The sequence below is a fragment of the Dermacentor andersoni genome, chromosome 9 (assembly GCF_023375885.2).
Source record: "Dermacentor andersoni chromosome 9, qqDerAnde1_hic_scaffold, whole genome shotgun sequence".
NCBI classification, from domain to species: Eukaryota; Metazoa; Arthropoda; class Arachnida; order Ixodida; family Ixodidae; genus Dermacentor; species Dermacentor andersoni.
In genome coordinates this window covers 9,847,891-9,870,303 of record NC_092822.1, presented here as the reverse complement: position 1 = coordinate 9,870,303, position 22,413 = coordinate 9,847,891, and the positions used below count along the sequence as shown (strand labels likewise).

Here is a 22,413-nt window from a genome sequence, read left to right as displayed (position 1 = left end):
TTTGCTTTTTATAATTTACTGGTATTTAATCAGTGTGGCCATTTCAGCGACGGTCGCTAGATTTAGTGGCTTTTTCGCCAGTTTACAGCAAAGTTTTCTATTTAGCAATAAGCTACATTTTTAGTGACTTGAATGAACAAACTGCAATATTTTAACAACTTATGACCACAATAAAGCAATGGTTGCCTTCACATTGCAATTGTGCTTCAAAACACAGTGGTCATCATGGCTATCATAGTGTTCACAAAATTTAAGTTTATTATTTACAAAACCTACCTGAACGCGTTTAAGCACTGCGGGTTCAGTGGTGTCACTAAATGCGTTCGATTGGTGAATGTGCACAAGTGCGTCCGAGAGCTAATTTACGAAAACCAAATAGAATAAATTTTGTGTTCGGATTTAGAACACAGCAGGCGAATAAGACATATCGTCTTTTGAAAAATGTTTAAATATCGGAACTGCTTAGCCCGTTCATGTGCGTCTGAACAAATTGCTTCGATTTATCACAGCCTTTTCCCCTTCCTCTTCCTATTCCACATATAGGCCTTCGAGCCATCCCTCAATAAACACATCTTATCAATCGTCACAGCTTTTGGACCAATCAGCACTTCATGACAGCTTTCAGGTAGATCAAGGGCGAAAATGTCATATTAGACATGTACAAAGCTCAGGTAATTGCCATTGCCGCGATAACAACATGCAGCCAAGCGCGTTACGCAGAATCTAGTTCTGCTACCACAAGTGTCGAGAAGCAAAAAAATTAGAGATAATATGCAGACCATGCACATTTTCACTCTAGCAAAACTATGATGCTTGTGTTCTTTTGAAATGTGCTGTATTTGTAACCTTCCAATCTGAAGGTAATGAAAAATTTAAGGTGTTATAATCTGTTATGTAAAATATAAAAAGTCTGCAATCGAATATAGACATTTTCGAATACAAATTGAATATGAATAGTAAGTATCCAATACCGCATCGAACAGAAAAACGCAGACACACATATTTACAGCAGGAATATTTATTTCAGTATAATTATGAACACCCTTATACTTAATGGACAGTCAACTATCGCGGACAATTAGAATAGTTTTAAACACGAGATCACTACAATCGTCATGAAAAGAACTGCACAAATAGCCACTCGATACTTTTAGAGCCTGGCGGCAAACAAGCTTTCCAAGAATGACAGGCTGCTGTATGACTAACGTTCCAAAAACGCAAAAGAAGTAGTTGCTGAAAAGATATCAGAAGTTATATAAAAGGAAAGAAAAACCTAGTGAGGTATTTATGTGCCCTAGACACACAAGTTCGGCAGCATGTTGCACTCCTGTAGCATGAAGGTGAAAGCCTGCTACCCACGTGATAATGCATTAAGTTATATGATCGGAGGGGTCAAACTTCTTGCAAGACATAACTAGCTGCAGTGTGAAGTAAACGCATGGCGCTGTAGGTCGACCTCCTCAACAACACATGCAGGCATTTAATCACTAGCTAAAGGTTCTTTCATTCTCTCATGCATTCGGTCTTCTGTACCTTCTTTCCTTCATTCTTTTTTCATTCATATTCAGTGACTGAATCTCTGCTTGCTTACTACGTGGGTATGAGCCATTCCTGATGATATTTGTTACATCACTGGACTAGATGCTGCTTTACCACTACGCCACATCCTAAATTAAATAGGCCGCAGGCGGTTACATTAAGGCTTCTGCAGACACGAACGTACCCTACCCCGGTCATCATGAATAAAATTAATCCGAACTGAGGGGTTTCAGTCTATTGTAGTAAGTGTGGGGGTTTGCTCAATTTAGAACACATGCTGGGGCGCTGCTTGGCATTGGCCGGTGATGGTTCTGGAGGTGAACAGTGGTGGCAGCGGATGCTGCACAGTGAAGTGCTGGCGGATCAACTCAGGGCTGTCCAGAGGGCCCGTGTGACGGCAGAGGGGCTCGGCCTCTCTGTACCGACGTGGGAGCGGCCCGCATCAGCCCCAGACTGATCCCTCAGGACCTAAATAAAGTTCTTCATACCATACCATAGACGCTGCTTTTTTTGGGTATGAGCCATTGCAACGAGCCACTTAAGGCTTTCGCCTTAATAAAGTGCCTGCTACAAGGAAAATATCACTGGTTGTATTGTAAAAGATAAAACTGCTACATGACTAGTCTGTAATAAAGTTTAATTGGCATGTCAGAAGCAAAAATAGCCAGTTGTCATGTATTGGACAAAAAGAAGGGGAAGTGAGGGGCCCAGTTTTGTAAGGGCACCATTTTTTGTAAGAATGCTCACGCATATTTACTAGGGAAAACCATATGAAACCAACAGATAATGAAGAAAAGGAAAGCATAGGGGACATCATTTGTAGTTTTCAATTGAAGTGTAAAAATGAGAAGCTAAAGGGAAATGGAGGAAAGAACAACTTGCTCACAGCATGAGCCAAAGCCACAACGTTTGCATTACGAGCGCGTTGCACTATGAATTGTGCTACGGCGACGACACTTCCCACGTCCATGCATTCTTGGATATTCGTGTATGTGTACAAGATCTAACCCAAGTGTTAACCAGCGCCACACTTCCACCACAAAACTGAAAACAAACCTTGCATTACCAATTTTGTTTCTGAATTGCTTCAAAAACTTTGTTGTTGTTTTACTTATGATAATTATAATTTGCAATACTTGTTCAGCAGGTGAAGAAGGTGAAGAACAGCAACTCGATTGTAACGGTTGGTTGTAGCAAAATATTTACCTAGTTTTGATATTCGAAAATACCGAATAGTTCATCTTCGAATAAGAGTACAATATTACACACGAACTATACGTATTCCAAACTTCGAATACATTCATCCATCCATATAGTAAATAGATAAGTAAAGCTAAAGCCCTCTATACCCCTGCTGGTAAATTCAGTTTTACTTCAGCTGCACGGACATTAGACCAACATGAAACATCTAGGCAAATGATTTACTTGGCATTAGCTTATATTTGAGTGTTTCATGACACGGTCTTAAAACCCACTTCACGGTTCTAGCGAGAATTTTAGTGACTTTTTTGTCTCACTTCAGCGACACGCTTCAGCAAATATTGGCAACACTAGACTGTAACGATTCATGATGTGTGATTGAAAACTAGATCTGTCGATGACAAAGCTTTCACTGGCGCACTTTTCAGCCTTTTTTATTGCAACGGCAATTGAGTAATCGGCAAGGGAGGCAATCTTAACAGCACATGCCACCTGGGCTCGGTGCCTCGTCTAATCATGTCTTCTGTATAACCTACAATGAATATTTTACAATAAATCAACATGTCACTAACACACAAAATAAAAGGACATGTCATTGTTTATCGGTCTGCGGCCAGTAAAGCGGCCGGTAAGGCGGCCAATCTACATAACCCCCCCACCCGCGCTGCGCGCCGGCTCGCTCCGCTCGTCTTGGCAGGAGCACTCCGTGTCAGGTTTTGCGTTAAAGCATATGAAAAACTGCACAAGTCAAAGGGGAAATTATACACAGGTTTACAGTAGTACGTACAGCTTCCGTTGGTGGCGTAGCGTCCTTGTCAACGGGGTAGCGGTGGCAGAGCAACCTCAGGATTCCACGACTGCAAATATCACTTCCCAATCCGAAAACCTCGCGACAACTCGAGAATTAGTTGGTACGCCACTGGCCTGAGACTTAGAGATAAGCATTGCAAATGAGAAATATATCCGACACTTGAAGATGAACGCTAGAAACCAAGCTGTTGCTAATAAGGTGTTTATGTTTTCACTTCCCCAGCTTAAACAAACGTTGATGAAAACGCGGAACTCTCTTCATAAGCGCTCTAACTTGTCAGCGCTCTGCCTCCGTAGCTTTACCTTCACAGCCACAGAACGTTTTCCGCGAGTACACCATAACGTTGCCCTCAGGTCATTTCTATAAGCGCTCCGCAAGGCGTACAAACGTACCACAAATAGCAGCCAGAAGCACAGCTCTAAAATTCAGTAGGCAATTGTACAGTTTTGCTCGTTATATACGTACTTGGGCCAAGGCCAACCGAACAAAAGTCGAAAAGTCACATCACTGAATCACACTGCGTTAATGCCGAAACGAGGACGAGACGTTCATTTGAGGGATCGCCAGTCGTTTGTGCGCAGGCGCGAGCAAGAGTGGGCGCGAGAGAGAAAATCTGGGCGCTTTTACGTTTGTCCCTAGCACGGAGGAAGGGTCCCTAGGCATGCCGCCATTGCAGAGTAGGGTCGAGTTTGTTTACGCTCGGACGTACGCTGGCTGTCGGCGCGGTAAAATAGGTGAAGCAGCAGGCATTGACGCCCGATTTGGCGACCGCTGTGTCGGACAGACTGTCTCGCACCTGCGGCGCTCGTGCTAAGTCCGTCGTGGCGGATCAAAGCTTTCTCGCGCAGTACGGCGATGTACCTTGTAAATAACATCACAGATGTTTCTGTGGGAGCAGTAGCGACCGTACGTAGTAGAGCCTGGGCGCGTATTCCTATTGCTAGTAGGTACAGCGGGGCGTGGCACGTGCCTGCGGATACGACGGACATTTGCGCGCATGCGCGAATAATACCCCAGTCCAATGCATTGCCCAGTCACACAGGCACTTACAAAGTCCTTTGAACCAAAGATCCTGTACTTCAAGGGAGAATGCGCACTGACACACAGGCACAGCAAAGGAGCCCTACTGGAAGGGAGCTTTGCGTGAAAGGAGTGCGCGTTCCTTCTTTGAAACCTCAAGGGAATACTCTCGAGCCTATATATAGAGATCGGGCGTCCGACAGCAGAACAAAAAAATCTCTAAAAATATGGAAGTTAAATTTTCACCTCTTCAGAACAAGCTTATAAGTACTGAATACTATTACTATAGTACTAAACACTTTTGGGAGGCCCGCAATCTCCATCAAGAACGCGCCGGTACAGCCCACAGCAGCGCCGGCACGGCCTGCCGTCAGCAGCATAGAGTTTTCTACAAAACATGTTTGCTACAAAAAATTTTTGTAGGAAACTCTATGGTCAGCAGCAACATCGACACAACACGGGTGCCATGTGCGATTTGGTTCTTTGGTTAGCGGCTGCTAGGCATCCCAGTCCCCTCGGCTTTTTTCTGCGCGTCTTCTTCCCTCGTCACTTTTGTTTTGTAGTTATTTATTCTACAATGTGTAGCACCGACACATATATCCCTTGAACTAATGTACCTTTGAAAGCCCAATGCTCCTTAACTTCAACGGACCTTTGGCGTGCTCGTGCGAGGAAATGTGAGGACTTTTGCTCCTTGAATATACGACTCCGTCTAGGCACTACGGAGGAGTTAGCGTGTGTTGTATGCGTTTGTCCCTGCGTGCCGGCAGAAGTCGCAGGGCGCGGTTGTGCTGAACTTAGCATATGGAACTTGGCATCGCAAGTTGGCGGCTGAACGCAATTATATTTATTCAATCGTGTTTATTACTAATGACAACAACGTGTCATTATTTCGCATTATTGGCGGCGCCTCCAGGACACCAAAGCGGCAACGGAGACATCAAATTAAAGCTATAACCAGACTGGTCCGTGGGTCTCGCAGAGGCCTGCGCGTGCCGCTATCGCGGACAGCCACTTTTTTTATGCGAACACCCCCTGGCACGCTTCGGCCTCCACGGCCCCATTGCACGGGCCGCCCAGCTGCTTCCAGCTTTGATGCCCCCGCTACCGCTCGGGTGCCCTGGAGATCCTGCGCCGCCTGCTTTAATATAACCTCAGCTAGGTGCTCTCCTGAGGCCTCCGTTTGGCCATAGAATAAACAGGGTGTCTACCAACCGGGAAAACCGGGAATTCTCAGGAATTTTGAATAGTCTATCGAAATACTCAGGGAAATTGTGCTTCTATCAAGGAAAATTAGCTGTAATTTTATTGAAAGTGAACGGAAGTCGCAATAATGCTGGCTCGCGTAACAGAGAGGGATGGTAACGAATCGTCTTTTGACGCCGTGTCGTTGGCTGGAGGAGTTGCCAGTGTACAGTCAATGGCCGACTCTTCGAACGCCCGACGGCTCCAGTCGATCTACGGTATTTTTTTTTTTTTTTTTGCTCAGTAGAACCCAGAGCCGGAACCGGTGGTGGCTCGTGCACCCTCGTGTGGTCGCGCTCCCCCGCGGATGGCTTTGGTGCTCCATGGTTGTATGCCTTGGCCTCTTTTGCGTGGCAGTCCGAGGGTCAGTCAGGCAAAGGAATTGGTCAGGCTTGAGTTCTGTAAGACCGACATGCTGTTCGTGTGTCGAGTGCAGTAACTCAGTGGCGCTGCACCACAACAGTCTCCTTGTCGGGAAGGACCGTTGGCCCGAACCAAAGCCCCCCGCCCAGTCAACCCGGGTAGAGGGGGAGAGCCGGGGTCAATGTATCGAATGATGCTGGGTTGATGAGTACACGAAAGCTTATGGACACGACACCTTCCGGTGCCAAGTCCTCTTCCCATATGACAACGGCTGGCGGCACCATACGTATACGTACGTACCCCATAGAGTCAAGGTCTAAGAACGTCTGAAATTTCGGACACAAGAGCCCTTCGCCGTCCGATATTCCGGACTTTTTGCTGTGACCGCAGGTCCGAAATGACATTAATCAAAGCCACCACTGCCGCCGTTTTGATTATACCTCGCCGCCGTCGTAAACACTAGGCCTAGCTGTTTCAACGTTCGATTATTAAGCTTCTTGCCGTTTGGCGCCGTGTTTTTCATTGAAAGAATTCGCCGCTGTAAGCAATGGCACCGACTCCGTCTTTGTGGTCCTTGCGATTGGCTTCGAAGCTCGGAAAGTATACGGTGCGTTGCATAATGCCGGTTCCCAAAAGTGAGCTTTGCCTCAATACAGAAGTGTTACGCGGTGAAGCATAGCAAGCGTGGGAAGGGGCAATTGTCACGGTGTCTCGGAGTAGGGTCAGGGAATTCACGTTCATCGATTGGGACCATTTTCGCAAGATTAGTGACGAACCCGGGAGAGCCAGGACACCCGCCACTCTCGAAGAATGGTGTGAAGGCATCCGGAACGACGCTTCCGCGGCCACCAAGAAAGTGGAAACAGATCTCGACTTCGAGCGGATGGACAGCAGACTCGCCCACCTGATCGAGGCCAAAACCGCCATGCTCCGCCGATGGAAGGGTCAAAGGCTCAATCGCAGACTCCGAAAGAAGATTTCGGAGCTCAACAAGGTCATCGATGACCACTGCAAGGCGCTATGCCAGCAGCAGTGGGACGAGCTCTGCGAATCCATCGACGGACAGATGCGCAACGGCAAATCCTGGGGTATGCTGAAGCACCTTCTCGATGAAAGCGGCTCGAAGTCAAATCAAAGGCATACGTTGGCCCGGGCCCTTCACGAAGCCACCAGGTCTAACACGGTCGATGAACTCGTCGCAAAACTCATACAGAAGTACCTGCCTGTCCGTTGCGACGGATATCCGTCGACCCAACTCCCGGACTACCGAGGCCCTCCACGCCCCGAGCTGGATGAAGACTTCTCCATTGCCGAGGTCAGACAGGCCATCTTCGCGCTCAACCGCAAGTCTGCGCCGGGTCCGTACGGAGTCACCAACAGAATGTTGAGAAACCTCGACGACACGTCGATTGTCTTTCTAACCGACAAGATAAACGAGTCCTGGAAGAGCGGCATTGTACCTGCAGAATGGAAGACAGCCTGCACGGTGCTCATTCCCAAGCTCGGCAAGGCCCCGAACATCGAAAACTTGAGGCCGATTTCTCTAACCTCCTGCGTCGGCAAAGTCATGGAGCGCGTCGTCCTCAACAGGCTTAACGGGTACCTCGAAGACAACGAGGTTTACACGTACAACATGATCGGCTTCCGCGCCGGACTTTCAACGCAGGATGCCATGAAACTAATCAAGCATCAGATTGTGGAAGGCCGTTCCAGAGACGTCAAGGCTCTGCTCGGTCTGGACCTCGAGAAGGCTTTCGACAACGTGCTCCACACCTTCATCGTCAAGATCATTTCAAACCTGGGTCTCGGTTCCAGATTCCACAACTACGTCAGCTCTTTTCTAACTGACAGGAAGGCCAAGCTTCGCATTGGAGACTTCCGTTTCGAAGATGTGCCCCTCGGAGAGCGGGGCACTCCTCAGGGCGCCGACATCTCCCCAACACTGTTTAACATCTGTATGATTGGTCTTTCCGAGAGGTTGGCGCGCGTCGAGGACGTCAAGCACACCATTTACGCCGATGACATCACCATATGGTGCTCCCGCGGCTGCGAGGGCAGAGTCGAAGAAGCCATGCAGGAGGCGATCGACGTGATCGAGAAGTATCTCCGTCCCACCGGACTTCGATGCTCCCCCGCCAAGTCGGAGCTCCTACTTTACAGAAAAGAGAAGGGAGGCAGACCCGAAGATTGGAAGCCAGTCTCTGAAAGCAGCATCAGACTTCGCACTTGTGACGGGGTGGTGATACCCAGGGTCGACGTTATTCGGGTCCTGGGCATGTTTGTCGAATTCAACGGCGGGAACGGAACTGCTCTCCGCAAGATCTTCGCAAAGACGGACAACGCTTTCCGCCTCGTTCGCAGAATCGCAAAATCGCAAACCGGCATCGAGGCATGAAGGAAAACAATCTTCTCAGGCTGATCAATGCCTTCGTACTCTGCCACCTCACGTACACGATTTCTATGCACAACTGGCTCAGAGCGGAGCGAGACAAGCTCAACGTTCTTATCCGCAATATAGTCAAGAGGGCTCTCGGGCTACCCATCAGGACCCATACCGAGAATCTCTTGAAGCTGAGGGTACATAACACCGCCGAGGAGATTGCCGAAGCCCAAGAACGCGCGCAACTCAGTCGCCTGGCCACCACAGCGGCAGGTAAACGCACCCTCGAAGAGCTGGGTTACCACCCTGCGGAATTCTCGATGGTCAGTACCCCGATCCCTAGGTGCATTCGAGACAAGTTCGTAGTGGCCCCTGTGCCCCGAAACGTCCATCCCGTCCACAACGAGGGCAGACGCAAGGCCGGAGCAGCAGCCATCCTCAAACAGATCAAGCGACACGACATAGCGCAAGCTTCGTCGACGCTGCGGAGTACAGTGACGGGAAGACCTTTGCCGTCGTACATGTGGTCGACTCGAGCGGAAACATTTCCAATAGCGCCTCGATTCGCACTTCAGACCCCGGAGTCGCCGAGCAAGTCGCCATCGCCCTCGCCATGCTAGACGGTCGTGGGTCCGAAATCTATAGTGATTCCAAAACGGCAGTTAGGGCTTTTCAGAAGGGTTGCATCGCCAAGGAAGCTGTTCGTCTTCTTAGCGGCTCGAGTCCACATGCTCTCACAGACCATTCAATTCACTGGTTTCCCGCTCACGTAGGATCGGTCGAGGGTGCTCCCCCGAACCTCAATGAGTCTGCCCACGAGGCAGCGCGTGCCCTCACCGACCGCGCTTCCTCTATAAGGAGCACTGACTCCCCTCCTCTCTACGGTCACAGGGACGCTCCCACTACTCACAACGAGATTATTAAATATTTCAACATGTCCAGAAGGGTCTTTCCATCACCTCACCCCAAGTTGGATAGGGCGCAAGCCGTTTCGCTTAGGCTCCTACAGACCAGCACATATCCGTGTCTGTCCGCTCTCCGCGAGGCTTACCCCGACGACGACGCCTGCCCGTCCTGCGGCCAGACCTCCACTCTACCTCACATGCTCTGGGAGTGCGGGTCGACATACCCCAAGTTCATCAAGGAGGAGTGGGACTCGCTTCTGCGTAGCCCCGCTCTAGAAAAGCAAATACTGGCCGTCCGGCGTGCCCGCGACTGGGCCGGTGGGCTAGACCTGCCGGTCCCGACGTGGGAAGAGCCGGGTGCGCGACGAGTTCGCGTCCTCGCCGGACCTACAATAAAGTTTATTCACTCACTCACTCACTCAATTGTCACGGGACCCAGTATCTATTTCTTAATTATACACGCGTCCATCCGCCATCTCCTGTCACAGTACAGGCACTGATATGCCTAATAAGCGTGCTTGTAGGCCTTTTCGGATGTGCCTGTGGCGATTTCAGCCTTTAATGGAAGTAAAAGACATGCATTCATTTTTCGGACTGTCCGATTTTATGGACGTTTTCGCGGCCCTTAGGGAGTCCGAAAAATCGAACGTTGACTGTACAGCTGACGAAGAAAATGCTTCAAATGGTCCGTGGTGCGAACGCGCGGTGGAAGGAGGGTAACAACAAAAAGGACCTATGCATTGAGGAATGAACGGGAAAGGAAGCCTGCCGCCACTTTTTTCGAGGAGCTTGAGCTCACAAAACAATGTGTTAATTGGCTGACGCCGGAATGCTGGTGTCCCTCATCCAAACCGAAATAAACTATTTAAAGCAGTGAAACGCAGCACTGAGGCGTTGTGCGCGGGCTGAAAGTATGTCAGGAGAGTTGAGGTCGACACACCATGCATCTATTGAGAATTTAATTTGTGAAAAATCCGGGCCTCACACTGAGCTTGCTATAAATTGATAAAAGTAGCTCATATCACCTTCAGTCATGGCGTTCACATTTGTAGAGGAGACCTGTTTTTGCCATTTCTGTGCAGTGGTAGCAAGGAATAGAGCATGAACATTAAGCTTACGGCAAATTTAAGGTTCTGATAACCTAAATTACTTCCATTTTGCATCTGAGTGATATGTATATGATATGATATGTATGTAGTGACAGAGTATCACTTTGGTGAAGGCACTACCATGTTTTACGTGACGTTTGATGTGGGACATGTCGATAGCAACCTTGAAATATATATATATATATATATATATATATATATATATATATATATATATATATATATATATATATATTTCTTTCTTGAAATTCTTGAGGTTAATGAATAAATTGTGCATATAATTTGAGCAGGCGATTTTATCCTTTTTATGAAGAAACGTGACATGACTTACTTTACAATATTCAAATATTTAGTTATTCTGTGATTATAATGATCGACTCATCATAATATGCTCAAAGAGTCGTTCTCTCACCAATTGATTTGCTTTCAGTGGAGTCTCAAAAAACCACCACCTATTTTTCACAGATATGTATCGACAGTCGATCATAATTCATGATTGTAGACATTCGGAAATAATAATAATAATAATAATAATAATAATAATAATAATAATAATAATAATAATAATAATAATAATAATAATGTTTAATTCCCTTCAAGAAAGATGGAGGAGGCTGCAGGTAAAAGCTGCACGAACAAACGGCAGCTTGACAGGGGCCCGCAGCCTCCTCTACAAGGCGGCAGTAAAAAGGTTAGGAAAGAACATCGAAAACATACATAGGCACCGAAATGGACACTGGGAATGAACACAAAAGTCATCCAATGAGAAAGACTAGATACCTTATACATAGTGTTGCCGTACTGCAGCATTACTTATTTTTAAAATATCAGTGGTAGTTTTGTTGTAATTATTCAGGAGAGTGGGCAAGGTGAAGGACGGTTTTTCCGTAGAGTAGTTAGCCCGAGGGGTTATAACATTCCATTTTTCTTTGTGCCGGGTAATGTGTATGGAAATGTTCTCTTTTAGTAAAAGACATGTTGTTTGCCGCAATTGAACACTCACAAAAGGAAGACACATAAAGACAACACGGGCGGCACTTCCAACTGATTTATTTTGGGCTGTGACCCAAAAATATATATGTATACATACACGCATGCGCTGGCTGTTCACAGATCTACGTTACCCAGCGGTCAAACAGTATAGTTTGATTTATAGAGCATGATAGATGTATCACTAATGCAATTTGTTCCTTTCTTTTTTATATAGTAGGCTTCCATCAGCTCACGTGCGGTTTGAAATCTACTTCTGCCAAGAATCCTAATCTCAGAAAACCGTGGTTTGCACATGCAGGCAGAAGGCAGGCACATGCAAGAATGCAGGCAGATGCATTCTTGGCAGAAGTAGATTTCAAACCGCACGTGAGCTGATGGAAGCCTACTATATAAAAAAGAAAGGGACAAATTGCATTAGTGATACATCTATCGTGCTCTATAAATCAGAAACTAGATTGTTTGACCGCTGGGTAACGTAGATCTGTGAGCAGCCAGCGCATGCGTGTATGTATATATATATATATTCTTGGGTCACAGCCCAAAATAAATCAGTTGGAAGTGCCGCCCGTGTTGTCCTTATGTGTCTTCCTTTTGTGAGTGTTCAATTGCGACAAAGAACATGTCTTTTAGAAAGCACCAACTAGGCCAACAAGCAGTTCTGTTGCAACATAGTTCTTTTTTAGTGATGATAAGTCGCGTAGAAACGTTCTCTTTTCAAATACTTCGCGTTTGAAGGCTAGTGTTAGCTTATATAGTCATAAAGATTTTTTACTGGTATAATGTTTGTTTAAAAAAAACTGTGTGTATGGCTGTTATGTGGTAAGTCATAAAGCAGTCTGACCATTTTTTTCTGGAGGACAAAAAGTTTCTGTAAGTTAGTTTGAGTAGTTGTGCCCAAAACCAATAAACAGTAATTTAGATGAGAGTAAAAAGGCGAATTATAGAGAAGAAGTTTGACCCTGAATGGCAGGTATATGTTCTTAGGCGAGATAAAACGCCAACTACACGAGTTAACTTTGTCAAAACATTTGTTTATGTATGCATCTCGTTTTTATTCGTATTTGAGAATGTTCCACTCGATTTGCAATGAGTTTTACCATTTTTTTTTTCAAATATATTTTATTCTCTGTGCATTTTACTAATTCCTAGCTTCAGATTTTTAAAAATAAAGTAAATGATACTCCCTACTATTCAAACTGGATTAAGTCGCTTTTTAGCATGGTTACTAGAGAGCACGGAGCAAGAAATATTTAGGAGTGGAAACTCCGATGTTTGCGGCGACTAGAAAAGGTCACAAGCCCGCGGATATATTTTCATGCTGGCGGCACCTGGCGGCATGGGAAGAAATTACCGCCGTTTCGGTTGCCAGGGCAACCGGTCGAGCGTGTTGCTCCCGTTCGGCCGCGCGCGCCTGACTTCTACTGAGGGCACTCTCGCGCGCTTCTTTACCGCTTGTAGCCCGAAGAGCAACTGCTGCTACGCTTCAGCCATTTGAGCACAGCAAAAAATAAAACGCGTTTTCCATGACAGCTATAAGATGATACGTAGCTTCTGGTTGTAGCCAGGGCTATCTTGCTCCGTGGCGGGCGGTTTTCGGCTTTTTGCGCTTGCGAAACTGATGGCTATCTCGTTTCTAATCGCTCAAAGGGCGACCGCTTGTTTTTCGCTCACCGTAGTACTTATCACGTCTCATCATATTGCTCGTGAAATGCTTCTCGCAGACGTAATGTCTCGACGTGAGCTGACGGCCACCCCCAGGAACTGCCGCAGCCCATGCTTGCAGACGCGCAGGATCATTCGGTACCTTGAAGAAGCTCACCTTCTCCCTGCAACACTTGTAACCGCTTTTGCAATGTTCAACAAAACACCTGCGTCCCATCTTAGTCTAGCAAATTCTGAAGGAGGTCGCACTGCGCGTAGCAACGCTGTTAGTATTGCGGCCCTCGAACCGACACCGACAAAAACTGTTGTTGTTTGACTTAAGGGCGTACAAATACAACGTTACGGCATGCCCGCTGAAGCAAACACCCGTGTCGTCTGCTTGTCGTCTGCTTTGAGCGGGCGCCGCCGGAGTGAGCGCCGGAGCTGCCGGAGCTGCCTGCCGGGCGCTGCTTTTTTTTTTTTTCCGCTGCGGCTTCTACGACGCGCCGCATGGTGCCGCCACTGCATAGGGTAGCGTCGGCGCATGCAACAATTGTGACTTTATCTGGTCGCCCGCGCTCGCTCGCGCTGACGGGAGTTTCCCCTCCTATATGTCTTACTCCGTGCTAGAGTGACAGCATGGGGCGACATAGTGTGACGTAAAGCAGTTCTGTGTCAGTCAGGGAATTTTGCAAAGGCACTCAGGGAAAACCTGGAAAACTCAGGGAATTTGGGAATGCGAACTTGGTAGACACCCTGAATAAAAAACGTTTGCCGGTTACATGTGCCCTCCTGGAGCGCAGTGTTTGTAAAAAATGCAATCTAGCGTTGCGACTAAAAAAGCGACCCGCGACTTATACAACACCAGTCAGAACCTAGCTCCTCCAGACACAACGATCACCAAATGGGGCGTCCGTGCCCACTGCGTCACGGCGCGGGCAGCCAGTGGCAGAGCGTGGCCGCACTCCGCAATGCCGGCATGCCATGGGGACAAACGCATACAACACCCGTTAAGAAACCTCCTCCGTTGTGCCTAGGCAGACACACGTATTCAAGGAGCAAAGACCGCCACATTTTCTCTCTCGCACCCGCTCTTACTCGTGCCTGCACAGAAACGTCGAGCGCCGTGAAGAGCGCCACGCCCCACTGTAGCTGCTATAGCAATTGCAAAAACGCAGCCCGGGCCGCATCAAGAAAGTGAAGCTTTATTTGCCTCTTCCTTCGACTTTCACACTGCTGCTGCTGCTGTGGCTACTGCTGTCAGGCACACCGCGTAGGGGGCGGGGGGGATTAGAGCGTGTATATATGACAGGCGCGAGTACGTGACGAAAGGCGGCGAGAGAAACTCGTTCTCACCCTACCGCGTCGAATGTGTACGATACACTCCTAGAGCTCCCTGGCCATTGCCACACGCTTGACAGCTGTAATTATCCATGACTCCATTAAGAAGCATTGCAGAAACTGCAGCGCTTTTCTTTCTACTAACGTGCAAGGCCAGAGGGGACGCAGGTAGAACTGCAGAGAGAAGGAGAGGGAGGAGAAGAGGCAGTTTCCATACAAGAGAGGGGGGAGGTGACATGAGAATGAAAGGAAACCCCACGTCTATACGACAGCGGCTGCGTGGAAACAGGATAAGCTTAAGTTCAAGATACGGTACAGTACGTTGCTGATTTATAAAAAATAAACGCCATGCAAATATGTCAAGCGGGCAACTTACGCAGGGCGTGCAGAAGCAGAGCCGCATTAATTAAAGCGCACCGCAGGGTCCAGGAGACACAACGGAAGCGGTCGACCGTCAAATCAATATATATGTGCCCGCCGCGTTAGCTTTGCGGCTATATATATATATATATATATATATATATATATATATATATATATATATATATATATATATATATATATGGTGCTAGAGGTCGTGGATTTGATCCCAATCGTTGAAGCCGCATTACTACGGGGGCGAAATAGAAAACGTATATGCACTTAGGCTTTGGGACACGTTAAAGACATCACGGTGTCAAAATTAATCCGGAGTCCACCACTGCGCGCTGCCTCATAATCCGAGTGTGGTTTTGGCACGTACCAGCCCCATAATCCAATTCAAGTTTAATACTTCTGCCACAATGCGATGTGCCATGTGAGGCAATGACAACGCTCAACTATATCAGATGTTATAAAATATGGCGCACAACAACGCCTCAAGCAAGCACCTCACTCTGAGTGTTCTGTGTACTACGCAGGCAAACAGCAGTGGTGCACACAAGGTAACGTTTAACATGAACTCACCACCCTCTTGTTAGCCTAAACATTGAAGAAATTAAGCTTTAGACGTCAACATTACCGCTGATTATCGTCAAACAAAGCTTCCAGCACAGAAAGCTTCGCTTACATCGATTCCCATGTGCACAGTGCGTGGAATCTGCGTAATGTTTTTTTTTTTTTTACTGATTGTAACAACACGTCATTATTTCGCATTATTGGTGGCGCCTCCAGGACACCAAAGCTAGAACGGACTTGTCCGTGGGCCCCAACCCACGGGCCGCCCTGCTTCTGCAGCTTTGATCCCCCCGCTACCACTTGGGTGCCCTGGAGATCCTGCGCCGCCTGCTTTATTATAACCTCAGGTGCTCTCCTGAGGCATCCGTTTGCCGGTTACATGTGCCCTCCTGGAGCAGTGTTTGTAAAAAATCAAATCTATCCTCGCGACGAAAAAAGCGACCCGCGACTTAAACAACACGTCAGAACCTTCAGACACAGCAATCATCAAATGGGCCGTCCGTGCCGCGTGCGTCTATTTGTCGTACAAAAATCCCTCACGTGACCTGATCCTAGGTGCCTAGGGACAGCATCGTTTAGAGATTTTTGAGAAGGCGCGATGCTGGCGCCGAGCGACGCCTTGGCGTGTTCGACCTCGGCGTGATCGTTCTCTCAACCGCGCGTTGTTGAAAATTGCTCATGTGATTGTACGTGCGTTGCTTGTGTGTTGGTTGTAGGTTGTGTGTTACTTGGCGGAAAGCCGTGAGTAGTGGCGGTGCGGCAGTGCGTCTTTCGCCTCGGTGAGTTCTGGCAGTACAGAATCTGCGTTGTGACCCGTCCTTTCTTGAGAACCCGGCGGTGGTGACAATTGAAATATCGAAGTGGCCTAGCGCTACGGCAGCAAAGTTCTGCGAACCGCGATGTGGCGTCGCCGTGTCCGACTTTGCTTAACGGACATCGAGGGGTGTGCTGTGCTGCTCGCTGCAAGTCATGTAAATGCAACTGCGTCGACCGCCCACTGTTCAGCGCTGAATGTGTGTTTGGTGTGCTGTGCTTGAAACGAGTGGTGCAGCCGTGCAGCGGAGGAGCAGAGTGGCTTAGGGGCTCCGTTTGCGCGTTCACAGACATGTGCTCCCGTCTTGGTCTCATTAGCGGCTGTCGCGGGATTGTGTTGTGCTAGCTCCTTGCCTAGTATGAAGTTTACGTATGAAGTTTACGACGCTAACACAGCATGTTCACGTTTTCCCGCGCTATGTCACTTGCATGACGGCCGAGTTCAAAACCATACATATGCCTGTGTTCTTTGTGTTTATGTGTTGTAAATTGTTTTGTATTGTGAAAGTTCTGGGAGTCTTATTGCTGTCTTGTCTTGGACTATCTTGCTGCGCTGCCTCAACATGCTGGCTTGAGGTCAAGTATGAGCACATTTAACTCTCTAACCTGTGCTGCTCGTAGTGGGGTAGCGAATTATCACCGAATCAACCCGGCCATTTGTGGTCATTTGCACACACCTGGGCACTTCACCACTTCGCACCGGTCGAATTGTTAATTGTCGCTGTGGCCGGGTTTCGAATCGTGAATCACCAGCCATGCCTGCTGCTATGTCGGTCTGCCGTCGGGACTGTAGGTGCAAAAGACCGAATTTTAGAACGCAGATCTATAATCAAGCAAGCTTCAAGACAGGTGAAGCAGTCAGCATGGCGCGAAGTTTCGCTTACCCAGCGCGACGAACTGCAGTTATACAGCGCGCCCGACGCTCCGCTTCGTGAGGCCTTGAAGGGAAACGATAGAATCGGATGTTGGGATTCAGGCCTTGTTCATGGGAGCCCACGACGCATCAGTATCGACGGTGACGCTTTTTCGATGCTAAGCTAGGTCCCTCCGGATCGGCGTCGCCAATTCCTTCTGCTTCCAGCATTACGTCCCACGACACACGGAGAGTCCGTTTTCGTTAAACTATAGGCTGCGACTAGCTCGCAGCGTGGTCGACGTGGTCTGTGAGAAGTGACGAGCCTTTTCGCACTCGCAACAGGGCAGAAAAAAGTGCGAATCGACGCAAAACTCGGCCTAGAAACGTGCTTCGCCACAGCCAGGGCTCAATACAACCCAAGCTGGTACGACCCAGATGTCGTTTCCCGCACCGCCACTAGGCGCCGCTACTATACCTCAAACTCCAGCGCAAGACGCCCATTCACGGTGCACTGCACCTACGCCTTCGATTCCCCGAGGTGCAGCGGTGCACCCTGCCCTCCAGTGCTCGATTGAACGGGATGCAAGGCAAGGTGCTGCCGCGGTGCAGTGCACCCTGCAGCGAGTGGGTGCAGCCCGGCACACCATGGGTACGTTTGATTCGCCACCAGTTCGCGAGGTGCTGCACCCTGCCATTCGTTTCAGCGGTGCAGCAATGGCGCCCGCGGAACCGCGATGTTCGTTTCAAAAGGTGCAGGAAAGGTGCAGAGCTAGTTCATCATTTTGCTGCACCCGCTCCACTGTCGGTGCCGACTTGGTGCAGGCATACAGGTGCGAAGCAGACGACGCAGCACACGGGCGCGAGCACCGTTAAAACCCCGCTTACGCACGTCTGATGTGTCTACGCAGCTGTGGTGTATATTTACGCCCCAGAAACCGATCATACCTGCAGTTCAGGACCTCTCAAACTTACGCACTCCGTGCACATTAGTCTGACATAGCATAACGCCTAAACCGCGTCTGCACCTTTGCATTCGTTTCGAGTGTTTCGCTGGGCCTGCACCTCCGGAATCGAGCTGCACAGTTTCTGAACTTCTTGTGAACTGCTGTGAACTGGTGGCATCAATGTCCTTATCGAGTCACTTCAATTTGTCGGCCAACATCTGGTGGACCTCCTCTCACTGCCTTTCACTCGTTAGCAATCAAGACTTAAGTGAATAATTGTAACGGATACAAGCAAATGTTACCGTTCCTCATAAAGGTGTCCAAATCTGTAGTGTAATTCACAACATACAACAGAATTACAATATACAATGTAATTTGCAAAAATAATGCTACATATTGTTCAGCCCAAGAAATACTATTCATGTGTTACAGTTAGTCATGCCGTCATTCCTGTCGTCATTCTCGAAAGCTCCCTATAATGCTTGCCACAATAATTCTACTTATTCCCCACTGATTCTAGCGAAGTCATCAACATTATGCAACAATCAAAGTTAACTGGGGCAGGGCCTGATGAACTTCATGTTGGCGGCATAAAATTAGTTGCCCATTTTATAGGTTCTGTTCCCTCACATGTCTTTAACTTCATGTTTAAGACAGGGTCATTTCCACATTCACTCAAGTTATATAAAGTAATTCCAGTAATTAAAAAACGAGACAAATTCAAATCATCAGCCAATTTCAGTTTTATCAGTCTTTACTAAAATAATGGAAAAGTGTATTCAAAAGCGGTTACACAGTTATTTAAAGAAATTCAAAATGTCAAATCACCAGTTTGGATTTAGACCAGGTTACTCTACTGACCTCGTCCTACTCTCCTTCGCAGCCAAAATTTAAAGTCATAGACAAAGAATTTTGCTGGTGCCGTGTTTGTGGACCTTTCAAAAGCGTTCAACTCATTAGTTCACAATATTTTACTTAACAAATTTGTTGCGACTGGTATTGCTGGGCCCACCCTGCCACTAATTAAGAGTTATTTAACTGGTCTACAACAAGCTGTTTATATTCAACATATGCTATCTTATTATTTACCTATGAACAAGGGTGTGCCTCAAGGATCAATCCTAGGGCCTCTTTTGTTCAGATGATAACACCATTCTAGATTTTGACCAATCAGTTTCTCTTATTAAAGATAAACTTAATTCTGACCTCAACATCTTAACATGGTACCGTTTAAATGCCCTTAAAGTCAATCTTTCTCAAACAGCATTCATGCTATTCTATTTCAGCCATAATACTCTGACATGCAAGCTGGAAATAACACTACGCAACCATTCCATTCTTGCAGTAGCCCAATGTTCATTTCTCGGAGTAACATTACATTCCAACTTGAAGTACAAGGTCCACATTGCTTTCTTAAGACAGAAGTCCATCTATAGCATAAGAATATTGCTCAAATACCGGCATTATTTCATTGAGTCAACTTTGATGAAATTTTACTTTGCTTTCATTCACAATCATTTGTACTCACATACAGGGCAGAAACCTGGAGGCTTACGAAAAGAGTTCTACTTAAATTGAGTACGACGCAACGAGCTATGGAAAGAAGAATGATGGGTGTAACGTTAAGGTATCAGAAAATAGCAGATTGGGTGAGGGAACAAACGCGAGTTAATGACATTTTAGTTGAAATCAAGAAAAAGAAATGGGCATCGGTAGGACATGTAATGAGGAGGGAAGATAACCGATGGTCGTTAAGGGTTACGGACTGGATTCCAAGAGAAGGAAAGCGTAGCAGGGGGCGGCAGGAAGTTTGGTGGGCGGATGAGATTAAGAAGTTTGCAGGGACAACATGGCCACAATTAGTACATGACTGGGGTAGTTGGAGAAGTATGGGAGAGGCCTTTGCCCTGCAGTGGGTGTAACCAGGCTGATGATGATGACAGTTATTTCAATTATTGCATTTTGACATGGGTAAACACCAATCAAACCCACCGAATGCCACTACAACACATTCAAAATCAAGCTATTTGAATATACTTACTTTCAATACACAGGCCGCCATTGGAATATGACCGGACAGGCCGCCATTGGAATATGAACCTGGCAACGTTTAACGCTAGAACGTTATCTAGTGAGGCGAGTCTAGCAGTGTTAGTGGAAGAATTAGAGGGCAGTAAATGGGATATAATAGGGCTCAGTGAAGTTAGGAGGCCAAAAGAAGCATATACAGTGCTCAGAAGCGGGCACGTCCTGTGCTACCGGGGCTTAGCGGAGAGACGAGAACTAGGAGTCTGATTCCTGATTAATAAGAATATAGCTGGTAACATACAGGAATTCTATAGCATTAACGAGAGGGTGGCATGTCTCGTTCTGAAACTTAATAAGAGGTACAAAATGAAGGTTGTACAGGTCTACGCTCCTACTTCCAGTCATGATGACCAGGAAGTCGAAAGCTTCTATGAAGACGTGGAATCGGCGATGGGTAGAGTGAAAACAAAATACACTATACTGATGGGCGATTTCAATGCCAAGGTAGGCAAGAAGCAGGCTGGAGACAAGGCAGTGGGGGAATACGGCATAGGCACTAGGAATAGCAGGGGAGAGTTATTAGTAGAGTTTGCGGAACAGAATAATATGCGGATAATGAATACCTTCTTCCGCAAGCGGGATAGCCGAAAGTGGACGTGGAGGAGCCCGAACAGCGAGACTAGAAATGAAATAGACTTCACACTCTGCGCTAACCCTGGCATCATACAAGATGTGGACGTGCTCGGTAAGGTGCGCTGCAGTGACCACAGGATGGCAAGAACTCGAATTTGCCTAGACTTGAGGAGGGAACGGAAGAAACTGGTACATAAGAAGCCGATCAATGAGTTAGCGGTAAGAGGGAAAATAGAGGAATTCCAGATCAAGCTACAGAACAGGTATTCGGCTTTAACTCAGGAAGAGGACCTTAGTGTTGAAGCAATGAACGACAATCTTGTGGGAATCATTAAGGAGTGTGCAATAGAAGTCGGCGGTAACTCTGTTAGACAGGATACCAGTAAGCTATCGCAGGAGACGAAAGATCTGATCAAGAAACGCCAATGTATGAAAGCCTCTAACCCTACAGCTAGAATAGAACTGGCAGAACTTTCGAAGTTAATCAACAAGCGTAAGACAGCTGACATAAGGAAGTATAATATGGATAGAATTGAACAAGCTCTCAGGAACGGAGGAAGCCTAAAAGCAGAGAAGAAGAAACTAGGAATTGGCAAGAATCAGATGTATGCGTTAAGAGACAAAGCCGGCCATATCATTACTAATATGGATGAGATACTTCAAGTGGCTGAGGAGTTCTATAGAGATTTATACAGTACGAGTGGAACCCACGATGATAATGGAAGAGAGAATAGTCTAGAGGAATTCGAAATCCCACAAGTAACACCGGAAGAAGTAAGGAAAGCCTTGAGAGCTATGCAAAGGGGGAAGGCAGCCGGGGAGGATCAGGTAACAGCAGATTTGTTGAAGGACGGTGGGCAGATTGTTCTAGAAAAACTGGCCACCCTGTATACACAATGCCTCATGACCTCGAGCGTACCGGAATCTTGGAAGAACGCTAACATAATCCTAATCCATAAGAAAGGGGACGCCAAAGACTTGAAAAATTATAGACCGATCAGCTTACTGTCAGTTGCCTACAAAGTATTTACTAAGGTAATTGCAAATAGAATCAGGAACACCTTAGACTTCTGTCAACCAAAGGACCAGGCAGGATTCCGTAAAGGCTACTCAACAATAGATCATATTCACACTATCAATCAGGTGATAGAGAAATGTGCGGAATATAACCAACCATTATATATAGCTTTCATTGATTATGAGAAAGCGTTTGATTCAGTCGAAACCTCAGCAGTCATGGATGCATTGCGGAATCAAGGTGTAGACAAGCCGTACGTAAAAATACTGATAGATATCTATAGCGGCTCCACAGCCACTGTAGTCCTCCATAAAGAAAGCAACAAAATCCCTATAAAGAAAGGCGTCAGGCAGGGAGATACGATCTCTCCAATGCTATTCACAGCATGTTTACAGGAGGTATTCAGAGACCTGGATTGGGAAGAATTGGGGATAAGAGTAAATGGAGAATACCTTAGTAACTTGCGCTTCGCTGATGACATTGCCTTGCTTAGTAACTCAAGGGACCAACTGCAATGCATGCTCACTGACCTGGAGAGGCAGAGCAGAAAGGTGGGACTAAAAATTAATCTGAAGAAAACTAAAGTAATGTTTAACAGTCTCGGAAGGGAACAGCAGTTTACGATAGGCAGCGAGGCA

At 47.1% G+C, this 22,413-nt stretch overlaps 1 long non-coding RNA gene across 1 annotated transcript; it reads right to left on the bottom strand.

Annotated features, from left to right (window-relative positions):
* Positions 1-1,002: 1,002 nt before the first annotated feature.
* On the bottom strand, positions 1,003-4,576 carry LOC129383756 (uncharacterized). The gene is made up of 2 exons (XR_008611624.1): positions 3,527-4,576; positions 1,003-2,007 (listed from the first exon to the last, which is right to left on the bottom strand). It is a non-coding gene; the product is annotated as an uncharacterized lncRNA (long non-coding RNA).
* Positions 4,577-22,413: the final 17,837 nt, after the last annotated feature.